The sequence below is a fragment of the Lytechinus pictus genome, chromosome 6 (genome assembly GCF_037042905.1).
Source record: "Lytechinus pictus isolate F3 Inbred chromosome 6, Lp3.0, whole genome shotgun sequence".
Classification (NCBI taxonomy): domain Eukaryota; kingdom Metazoa; phylum Echinodermata; class Echinoidea; order Temnopleuroida; family Toxopneustidae; genus Lytechinus; species Lytechinus pictus.
Genome location: NC_087250.1, coordinates 14,252,277 through 14,264,766, shown reverse-complemented (window position 1 = coordinate 14,264,766; position 12,490 = coordinate 14,252,277). Strand labels below are relative to the sequence as shown.

General features: G+C 34.6%; 1 long non-coding RNA gene across 1 annotated transcript; it reads left to right on the top strand.

Moving 5' to 3' along the window:
• The first annotated feature begins 7,581 nt into the window (after nt 1–7,581).
• On the top strand, nt 7,582–9,518 carry LOC135154417 (uncharacterized). Its single transcript, XR_010293812.1, has 3 exons — nt 7,582–7,708; nt 8,546–8,612; nt 9,441–9,518. It is a non-coding gene; the product is annotated as an uncharacterized LOC135154417 (long non-coding RNA).
• The last annotated feature ends 2,972 nt before the right edge of the window (nt 9,519–12,490 follow it).

Here is a 12,490-nt window from a genome sequence, read left to right as displayed (position 1 = left end):
AATGGACCTCATCTCTTTTGCAAGTGAGCTCTTCATTTGGTTCACTTAGTCAAAGTCTACACATCATGAAAATTCGAGGTAAAGCCTTGGATCTTATAGAAAGTTATCTTAAAGGGTGGAAAAAATTTACTTGTGTTGATACGTATTCCTCTGCTCTGTCATCTGTTAAGTGCGGAATTCCGCAAGGATCCATCCGTGACCCGTTTTTTTTTTCTTTTATATGTGAATGATATTAAAACTTTTATTAAACACATTGGGACACTGTTTTATATTTTGATGACACAAACTCAATAGTTAGTAACACAGACTCTCAAAACTAATAAATCTTGCTGATTTGATAGACTGGTTTTAAGCTAATAAACTCTCAGTTAATATCCCCAAAACAAAATTCATGAATGCGAGCGCGAGCTGAAACTTCCGACCAGAAAACTCAATATTCTAACAACTTTTTGCATGAAACTCTTATTTAAATCAACTAAAACTTAATAAAGTGATCTGAAAATGATATATTAAAGATATTTTGCAGTGACTCATGAATAGAACATATTTCTCATTAATCAAATAGAGTGAGCGCGAAATGAAAGCGGATAAAATCTTGAGATACTCGATTTAAAAACTCGACTGGTTAAGCAAGTTTTTAATAAGGAACACAGTAAATAAGCGCAAAGCGCGAGCTGAAATTTGGACATTCAAAACATTTGTTGTAATTATGAATAATATGCGTAAATGACTAAACATTACATGCTAGTGCGAGCAGAAAGTTTTAATTAACCGATTTGAAAAAAAAAACACCTGTAAATGACTGTTTGCTGTGACTCATGAATAAGACCGGTTAAGCACGTTTTTGAAAAAAAAAAAACAGAAAAACAAGCGAGCTGAGAGTAACCATGGACAGGGTGGGAATAGAACTAAATGACTCTTGCTACCTGAAAATTGAACATTGCAAACACTTTTTGATATCATGGACACGATGGGTATCTAATCAAACAAAAAATGCGAGTGCGAAGCGCGAGCTGGGGTTACTTTTTTTAATTCAGACTTAAAATCGGGTATTCATTGCAGTTTTTTTAATTAAGATAATTTTGGATATTTTAATTTTTTTACACGTTCTTATTATTTAGAACAAACTCGGTTTCTGCATCTGTAATTGGACAGGCTGTGTATCCCTATAAACAGAATGTGAGCGTGAAGCGCGAGCTGAAAAAATTGATTTACTGACCCCAAAGAGCCCGTTTTAAGCACTGTCCAACATGACGAAATCGTGTAGAGAGGATGTGGATTTCACTATATTATGCTGCGAGCGCGAAGCGCGAGCTGGGGTAAATTTATTTTTTTATTTTTTTTATTTTTAGATTTAGACTTTAAATTGTTATTCCTTGCAGCTTTGGTAATTATAGAAAAAGGAGGGTACCAATGAATGATGCGAGCACGAAGTGCGAGATGAAAATCTTTGACATTTTGACTTTTTTACACGTTTTTGTTTTATAGCAGAGTGAGACTACAGGCGCCGCTTTTCCGACGGCGACGGCGGCGTCAACATTAAATCTTAACCTAAGGTTAAGTTTTAGAAATGACAGTATAACTTAGAAAGTATATGGACCTAGTTCATGAAACTTAAACATAAGGAATCAAGTATTACTGAACATCCTGCCTTAGTTTCAGGTCACATGACCAAGATAAAAGGCCATTTAGGTTCAATGAACTTGGACCATGTTGGGGGAACTAACAATATGTGGACCTAGTTCATGAAACTTGGCCATAAGGGTAATCAAATATTACTGAACATCCTGCCTGAGATTCAAGTCACATGACCAAGGTCAAAGGTCATTTAGGGTCAATGAACTTTGGCCAAGTTTGGGGTATTAGTTGAATTACCATCATAACTTTGAAAGTTTATGGATCTGATTCATATTACTTAGAAATAAGAGTAATCCAGTATCACTGAACATCCTGTGCGAGTTTCAGGTCACATGACCGAAGTCAAAGGTCATTTAAGGTCAATGAACTTTGGCCATGTTGGAGGTGTTTATCAAAATTTTATAATCCATCATTTAGCCACTCCACACAAAATTTTGTTAAAGTATGTTCATGGTTCAGTGAGAATTTTTTTTGTAACATATCATCATAGGGGTTTACAGTAGTATCCTCTATAGTCTATAAGTTAAGAAAGCATGAAAAAATTGGAAAATGTTAGTGGCTCCCCTCCCCTAATTCCTCGGCCCCCTCCCCATTTTCAAATTCTGGATTCACCACTCATTAGTCCATAAATTAAACTGATCCTTAAAAATTGTTAGGAAAAGAATGCACTATGCAATATAAAAAGTATGAATTCCTAAGTTTTCAAGTGTGCTCGCTTAACCATGAATGTGTAAAAAATTCGTGTGTGGTGATGAAAATGATGGATGATAAAAAAAAACAGCAACTAAGTCACAGTTTAAACTGAATTTGCCCCCATTATTCATTTCATAACCCCTCAAAATCAGTCTGTGACATTGAAAATGTCAACCCCCCCCCCTTTGATGCGTGTTCACTCATCCATAAATAAACAAATAAATTTCATTTTTGCACAGAATTCTGTCCACAGTTGATCAACATTACTGCCAAATGACATTGCTAAAGACAGTTTTGAAAAAAGTGTCACCATTTTGAATAAGGGATTATTTATTATTAAACATATGCACCCATAGTGTACACAATGTGTATGGGAGAGGAAATCAAAATTTTAACAAAAGTGAAAAGAGGGTTTGCTTCATGGGTGTTTTTGTTACTTCTGCCCTAAGTTTTTTCATGAAACTTCGCACATGGCTTCAGAGTGCCACTATCCAAAAGGTGTGCACACCAAAATAATCATTCAATACAGCACAAAGTGGGGCCAAGGCCTTGAACTTTCTTCTTATTTGAATAATTTTCGAATATTGTGTGCTCACTGAAGCATTAGATATCGGGATTTTCATAAAAATTAAGTCAAATGAACTATGCAAGAAGGTTTGTGACCGATATCCATAGTTAGCAATTGCATTGTTTTCCAATAACGTAAGAAAGAACTATTCACATTCCAAATGTGCATTCAAGCGTGAATGTTTTATTAAAGGCCTTTAAATCATTGGAGCTTTTTAATTGGTCATGAACATAAAGAAAAAATTGGTAAGATAATTTCAGTTCCCAAAATGAGATAATTTCAGTTTCCAAAATGAAACAATACTTTCCTTTGATATTTGAAAATCATATTTTATGTTTTCAATAAATGTTCATTGAACCGTGAAATGATGAATATTGTTCAAAATACTCTTCCCAAATTAAAAAAAATGTCATCATATTTGATCATTATACCGACAGAAATGTGTAAAAATCAAATTGTAGCAAATTTTTACTTGTGTTTATTCATATCAAAAAAGTTTGATCGTCTTTTAGACGCCTTTCACAAGCCTTCTGACGATTTTTCATGATGAGAATATGGAATTCGTGCCAACAAAATGGAATCAAAGTCATGATATTTGGCTTGTGACTTTAAAAAAATGGCAAATTTGACTTTTGGCGGTGCTCACTGAAGCATGACATCACGCGCGTAGCCAGGGCGGGAGAGGGGGGCGGTCGCCCCCCCAAAAAAAAAAAAAAACGCTCAAAAAAAAAGAAAAAAAATGAGCAGAATGAGAAAAAGATAAATCAAAAGGAGAAAAGGAAAAAAGGTTTAGCTTTTGTTGTTTTTACCTTATTTTTTTGGTCAAAAGAATAACAACCAAAACGAGACGTTCTTCTCTCTTCATGCTAAAAATTTGCAGGAAAAATATTAACATTGCCATTCTCTTTCCACACCTTTTTTCTACTCCGTTTTTCCCTTCCCGGCCGTGGGAATTGTATATTCTTGCCAGAAATTATAAGGTATACATGGGTGTATAGAGTACGAAAAGTATTTTTTTTATATGCATTGGCACAAAATTTTGGCTCTTCTGTTCGGAGCGGGTAAACACTACCCTTACTCCCGAATCCCCAAGTGCTTGTTCCTCCGCTTTTCAGCAAGTAATTTTTGGCAAAGTGTCTGCTCAAAGGGGGAGAAAATAAATTCGTGCCGTGCTATATGCAAACGTATGTACCATATTAAACTTTATTCTATATCGCTGCACATCCATCTCCTGTCTTGTTTTGCGTCATTGATTTGAAATTTTGAATATCACTGATCTTTCTTAAACAAAAGGAGGCGCTTAATATGAGCGAATTTTTTTCTTTCAAAATAAATCACAGGTTTCCGTGCTTCGCGAGCATAGGAAAGTAAAAGTCCATCTTCTAGCTAGCATCATCCCTTTTGCATGTTGAGCTTCTTTTTTTATCGAGTTGTATATAATCCAAGAAATATCAAAATTAGAACAGGTTAAATTTTCAGATAAATTTCTAAAAATCAGAGCTTCAACGCCATTCGCCTCTATTTTTCTGTATATACCCATCTTCTACTATATTTCATCTAATTTCTGTTCTCTTTTTTCTATACAACGCTTTAAGCTTCCGCGCTTCGCGCGGAAAGATGAATTATTTCAAATTCTCCAATCTTTTCCCATTTGGGGGGGGGGGGGCGTTCATAATTTCTTTCGAAAACAATTTTTTTTAAATCACAGCAATTCAATATTCGAGTTGAAAAGGGTATTAGAGACGCTAGAGACGCCTTCTTTTTATTTGAATTTGATGGGATATAAAAAACTTCGCGCTTCGCGAGGGAGGGGGGGGGGGGACTTCCCCCTCCCTGCATCCTACCCCTTCGTCCCTTCGAGTGCACTTACCGCCCCCTCCAAAACTAAATCCTGGCTACGCGGTTGCATAACATAAAATACGTTCGTAACATTCATTCAAAGGGTAGCTTATAAATTACCTACACGCTCATGTAAAAATATAGTGAAAACTCCCAGTTGTTCGGAAATTACGGATATATATATATATATATATATATATATATATATATATATATCAGGATCGAGTCAGCAGGGTTGCCGGTAGCCCATCATTTTACCCAACCTGACCATAACATCGGGTACTTCAAGGTGTGCGTTCTTCTGACTGGTTTTCGTTCAGATGGGATAAGGAAAGAGAAGGACGAACGCCTCATCCACTCTCTCGGCTCTCTCCAACCTGATGGAATGAATGTGTCTTTCCACTCCTTTCCCGTGGTTTGATTTCTTTTCACTCCCTCTCTCTCTCTTTCTCTCTTTGTTTCCCTTTCTTGTTTTCTTCCTTTCTTTCTGTTGTCCTTCCCTTTATTTTTTTTTTTTTTCTTCTCTTACTTCTTTCTCCCCAGCTGTCCTCTATTTTTGCCCCCTTCTCTCCCTCTCTCCTTTTTTCTAGTCGTTTTCCTTTTCCCTTTTCTCTCTTCCTTTTGTCTCCCCGGCTTTCTTCTTCTTTCTTCTTCTTTTTTTCCCTTCCCCTTTTTTCCCTTCCCCTTTCTTTCTTTTTTCTTTTTTTCTCTCTTTCTCTCTCTCTTTTCTTTTGTACTGTTGCGCTTCGCGTCTTACCTCTTAGTGCGTTGTTTTTTACGCTTTGCGTTTTGCGCACTGCGTTTCTTGGTGCTGTTGACTAATAAATTCATCATTTCCTGATGAAGCCCTATGGGCGAAAATTTGATCAACTTTTCTATCTACGGTTGTTTTATTCACCTTGTATTTTGCTATATATATATATATATATATATATATATATATATATACATACATAATATATACAGGAAAACAATGATCCATCTTAGAAGATGGTATGCTCATGAATGATTCAAAGGCATCATTTGCATTTTCTATAGTGTAGATTTCAGACCAGTCTGTGTTTTCTAGCTCTTGCATAAAGTGTTCTTGATACGTACTGTATATATATATATATATATGTACATGTATATATATATATATATACATACTTGAAATTTATAATTTTTACACGTTTTTATAAAAAGAACAAACTCGGATTCCGCGTTAGTAACTGGACAAGCTGTAACGTATATCATTACACAAAATGCGAGCTGATGTCTTTTTTAATCTACTGACCCCAAAATAATAATTTCAAGCACTTCCCAAAAGGATATGGATTTCACTAAATTATGATGCGAGCGCGAAGCGCGAGCTGAAAAAAAAGGTTTAGAGATTTAGACCTAAAACAAGGACATAATAATCACTGTCGGTACGGAAGCGCAAGCTGCCAACTTTTAATATTTTTACTAAAAAAATTAACATTTTATCAATTTTTTATATAAAGAACAAACTAAGATACCGCATTATGTGACTGAACAAACTGTGTGTTTAAACAAATTATGCGAGCGCGAAGCGCGAGCGGTAATTTTTGATACACTGACCAACTCTGTCCAACATGAAGGAAAATGTTGATAGGACATGGTTCCCATTAAATAAATGATGCGAGCGCGAAGCGCGAGCTGGAATTTTTTTAAGTTTCAGTCCTAATTAAAATGGGTCATTCTGATCACTGTCGGTACAGAGAGCTTCCCACGTTTGCATTGCGAAAAAAAAATCAACAATTTAATTACGATGCATTTTGACATTGATATTTTGACAAAGAACAAGGTAAGCCTCCATAGAGCAGTTGAAATAGTCCTGCGTGACCCGGAAAAATGGCAAACTGTCGGGCCAACAGTTTGTCTTTTTCCCCGACAGACGTCAGTCCAACATCCCTGCGCTTGCGTATAAACGAACAATTTATCATTTTCCCAACATCTCAGAATCCACATCTTAAGTTACACCGACACACATGTTTACCTATTCAAAACCCCGTCTACCCTATCCCCTTCTCTCTCTCTGATTTATATCCTTCCTTTTGATTTCATTTATCTCTCTCTTTCCTCCTTTCTTTCTTTCTTTCTTTCTTTCTGAGTTAAAAGCTCTATTACTCAGTCAAAATCCATGATATCAAACATTCAATGAAACCTAACCAGGATTTGTCGGATTTGCATTGAAAAAAAAATAAACAAAAAGTGGACCATTTTGGGGTCATCATTCAGCACAAACCTGCTTGACAAATCTGTGTTGTGAAATTGTAGTCCCCATACTTACATTCTTGTGAGTAAGTGTGCCGAAACTCTCATAAATATTTGAGAGAAATATATGATTTTCTTGGATAAAAACCTGTGGTTGATTTTATTTAGTGAAAGATCTATGTTTTGCAGTTGGAAAGTTTGTGGTCTTTTTATCAGAATCGCGCAGATAAGCAAATGTGCTGATGAGGGGCACTGCATGGACTTTAATGTGCCTTGCCATACTATAAGTAAAATGGGTTTCGTTCGTTATTCCGAAGGGTCGTCAGTCCGAAAACGAAATGAAGATCGTTATTCGGAAGGTTGGTTAAACCGAAAATGAAAAAAAAAGTTCGTTATTCCGAAGGGTCGTTAATCCGATAAATAATATAATTTGTGGCAAATCCGGGAAAACAGGAAGGACAAGCGTTGTGGAGGTGGCGGGGGAGGGGGGGTGTTGAAATATCGTTGCTGTTCAGTTGTGAGGATGGGAAGGCAGGACCTTCCCATATCGTTGCATATTACTGCACTTGATATCTTTTATTAGTTTTGGGATAATAACCAAGTATCTATTTATTTCTGCCAGACATTTGCAAGACCTTGTCACCATGTCGGATGATGGTATTCAGCTTCACCAGTTGCAGAGTTGGACACCTGAGGATGTTAGAAAATACTTCACGAAGAATGACTTATCTAAAGAGGGAATTATCCTCGAGCGTAAGTCTTAGGTCTTTTTGCATAGAATAGGCTTTACATTTTATTTCAGGGCAATACAACTTTGCCATAAGGCACATTTGTGAATTGTATCACAATTAGGACAAAAAAAGGGAAATATCAAAAGCAATAAGATGGGCGTCAAAGAGAGTCAATAGGGAACCCAAGGCTGGACATGGCATTTGAATAATTTAAGCCCTGATTAAAGTTATAATGATAACTGCAATTAATGGTAATGATTGTTTGTTCTTAATTGAATATGGAAAGAAATGAAATAAAATGAAATGACGTGTTTTATTTCCTAATGACCAGCGTGTTGGAATTCCCAATATGAATGACATTTCAAATCCCTGTCCTTATTCTTATATATTTATTAGTCTTTTTTTAGTAGGGTGGCTCCATCAGTTATTGGCATACTGTTGTCCTTATTTTAGATTCAATGGATTGAGGTTAAACTTACATCTTCAGTATTTTTTCTTGAATTCTCGGTGAGCGTTCCAAACAACATGAATACAAACATAATAAACATAATTATGCAGAGTATACAATAAGAAGAGAACAACACAAAGGGCCATTTTTATAAATTAAAGCTATTATAATGCCAAAATAAAAGACTGTATACTTATTTATACATTATGTATGACAATCCTCGTATCCGTTATTTTTATTTCATTGCCAATAAAACAAATAATGTTTAATGATCAGAAAATGAGATTGTGTAATACAACTTAAATGTGTAACATTTAAATGTCGCTTGATAGAATAGTATCCATCATACATTTATTTTAGTTCACCATGTAAAGTTGGTCCAATGTATGATTCATATCCTCATCACCATAGGTAATAACATCAAAGGAAGTAATTTATTGCGGATTACTGATGAAACGCTGAAAGTCATGGGAGTAAAGTGAGTATAAAGGAGATTTGAAGTGTACTCAAAATATAATAAATAATTTTTCAGCACCTTCAATGCAGCCTCTTTACTTCATGAAATATTGTGAACTATTTTTTTAGACAGTTAAACTTGCACACGTTTACCTTTCATAAGACTGATAATCCTAAATAGTAATAATGTTTACGGACCACATTATTCAAAGGTTTATAATTTCTGACTAAAATCCAACTTCATTTCTATTCGTCAAAGAGACTAGACTTAAGGGAAGTTACCTGTTATATGTATAGTACCGTCTTGATTTGCTCTTTCTTTGTAATTGAATTGTAGACGTGGTATCCAAATGATTTAATAGCTTATTAGACAAAAATGAGAATTTCTATTTAATCTAATGTACTGTAATGATACTCAAATGGATACGATTGACTTTTGGGTATTTAAAGGATAATATTGCATAAACAATCATTTACAAAACTAACTGCATTTACATTACAATTTTAAAAACCTATAATGGCAGAAATTATAATAATGAATATTCAAATGATATAAGAATTCAGTCAACCTATTCTTCTAATGAAAGATGTATGAAGTTTGAACAGGCATGGCTTTTGTTAAGATTTCAGTGCAAATTGTAAATTTTCTCATTGCGCAGTCACATTTCCGCTATACGGTGGCCGTAGGGCGAGTCAGCACCAGCTATATCTAGATGCTTTGAATAAATATAAATAATTACGGCCGGTTTTGACTCACCGTGCGGGCATTGGAGTGAAAGTGTGACTGCAAGTGCATGTTCTCACTTAGATTTTGTTTTGTTATTTGTTCAACATATCTCGTATATCTTAGAACCATTCGCGAGAGGTTGTCCGTCATAGACCTCATCGACAATCTGGCAAAAAGCTTCAGAACTGTCAACACCAAGGTAATTACCATAAGCCTATTTCATTTAGAGATTTAGAGAAAGTCTTCAAAATCAAGACCAACATACCTGTTATTAACTTACATATTCAAGGTTGTTCAGAACAACCTGAAATCTTGATAGAGGTTTGCCATACCTAACAAAATCTACATGCAAACTGGATTCCAAGAATTATTTATTAGGTGGTCTGTCATGAATATGACAGATCACCTTTTATATTCGTCGGAATTTTCTTCATTTTTATTGCCAAATCTTTGTCCCTTTATCTAAAAATCGGGCATGTCAATTTTCTTGATTTTCATGTCATGTATGGACATCATTATGGACATGGGAAACGAAACTTTTCAAGGTTATCAAATTATGATGACGTCATCTAGGCGCCATTTTGTAAAATTAAATGATTGATCATATCATCGCAACTAATCATAAAAAATCATTCATATTTGCATCATATCAAGTTCAGGTGACAGGTCATCAGGACATGTCATCAGAGGTCATGCAAAGGTCACGACGCGCACGTACGTGCGCGTCAAAATTTTAAAATTCCCCAAATCGACCGTGGTCAAGTTTGGGTACGTTTCAGGTCATTTTGAGCATGTCAAGAATTTGCGCGCGCACAGGTATGCGTGCGCGTTCTTGCACCTACCATCGGCATGCATCTTTGAGTCACCATCTATTTTATGTCTGTCCATTGTCCATTATCTTCTGATTAATTTGATACCTCACTCAGCCTCTTCCAACCAATACTACGGGAATGCGCGTCCATTCAAATTTGCATTACTCGCGCGTGCAAACTCGCAAAATAAGTCATAAATGGGCAAAAATAAGCCTATATAAATTTCACTGTAGCTCTTCAGGGAGTCCGTTGACCCCCAATTTTTCCTCACTCTTGGATATAGTCAATATCTCATTTGGAGATTTCGTAATTACGTCAAAATTAAGTTATTAGTGAAAATTACATATTTTTGCAACATACGTCAACGTATTTGATTGTATCTTCGTTATTACTGGTCAGTTTTCTCCCAAATTTTGATATGATGTAGTGAAGACATTTCTCTACAAATAACGTGGAATAATTTTCACTTTTGACCACAGCATTAATGTGTTATGACTTGTTTAAGTTTTTTCAATTTTTTTCTGGACCTAATTTTTGAGAAATTTTTTAAGGACATTTTTTATTGATCAATTGGACGGTCTTGCTGAAAATTTCAAACCCCCTTGCTTTGCGGTTTTTTATGTAGGACATTTTTTGAAATTTTGCCTGAACTTTTTAAGGGGTAATCTTAACATTGTAAAACATCATTTATGCATTTTTTAGGAAACACTGCTATATTGAGACGCTATTGGGTTGAAAAATTTCATTCCGGACTTTTTGCGGAAATTCCTGGATTTTTTTTAAAGTCATTTTTACTAACTTTTACGTATAACAAATTTTCAGGTACCGTCTGTGAAATGAAAAATTCAGCAATTTCGTTAATTACACATTTTCCCGAAATTTTACGGGAAAATCGCTAGTATTTGAATCTTTTACCTTACGTTTTTCAGCAAAAATCATCAAGAAATAATTTTCAAGTAAATGCCGAAGTCTTACACAATTAATATATGGATATTGAAAATTCTTGACGGACAATATTATGTGAAATGTTTAGAAATTTGCAGAAATTTTGCAAACATTTACCCAAAAAATTCTACTTAATTCTTTTATCAAATACATCACTTATTTGTATTGAAGTGAATGCTGTGAAATTGTAGCATTGTAAAACTTCTCATTAAAGATTATTGAAATTTAGCAGAAATTTGGAATGAAAATATTAAAGATATTTTAGTTTTAAAAAAGTATCACCTATGAATTTTCAAATATTCTGTGAAATTCATACCCACTGATATTGTAAAAATTCTTGCTTGAAATCTTTTTTAAAAAATTGCTGACAGTACAAAGAATTTTTCAAAAGATTTTGCATAAAAAACATTTAAGTACTGTCGATTAAAAATTAGCTGCTGTGAAAATGAAGGCGCCTTTCATTGCGCAATTTTGGAAAACCAATTTTGGTAAAATCGTCTGAAAATTTTGAGGAGTTTTTAAGGCGTTTTACGTGCTCCAAACTTCATTTCGTATTTACCGTTTTGCATTATCACCACCATCATTATAATCATCCGCGATTGTCATCACCAAATTAATAATCACATTAAGCAATAGTCAAAATTTATTCCTATGATGTCTATGATCAAGATTATCATTCATATCTAAGTGATTCATTCCATACAACATTAGCCGACACTGAATGAAAAATCATGACAGACCACCTAATTCGTCCGCATGACGAATTAAAATCTAGTTATTATTATAATTATTATTATTATTTTTTTTTTTTTTTGGGGGGGAATTAATAATAAGAATCATATCATTTGAAAGGTGCTTAGTGCAAATGTTACTCAATAAGTCAATGTTTGGACTATACAGTGCGTATCAAAAAAAAGTTTATACTTAGAAACAATCCTGTGAAATTATAAATTTGTAATATCCTGAAGATTTTTCCACATTTTAACATTGGTATAGATCCATTTAAGCAAATGATGATATAACTGTTAAAAAATATTTCCGCTTGAGTGAGCACCACTTACTTTTGAAAGGCTAGTGAAAAATTATTTGCGCAGAACTTTGAAATAGTTATGCGAATAAAAGTAGACCTTAATCATGAAGAACATGTGGAATTTAGCTAGTAAAATTGATTTAAAGACATCTTTTACCTTTTTTCAACTTGTTTCCTTGCCCAAAACACTTTGAAGAGTGCATTGCGCCCCACTCCACTCCCCCACACACCAAGGACATCGTGACGATATTTGGTTTACACTGAGCTGTGATTTACATGAAATGGCTTAGGCTTGATTTTCATTTTGTTAATCATTGTCAAGCTTGGAAAAGTGTGAAGAAACAAGTATTAAATGAAAAAAGAAATGTAAATTCACTTTAAATGAT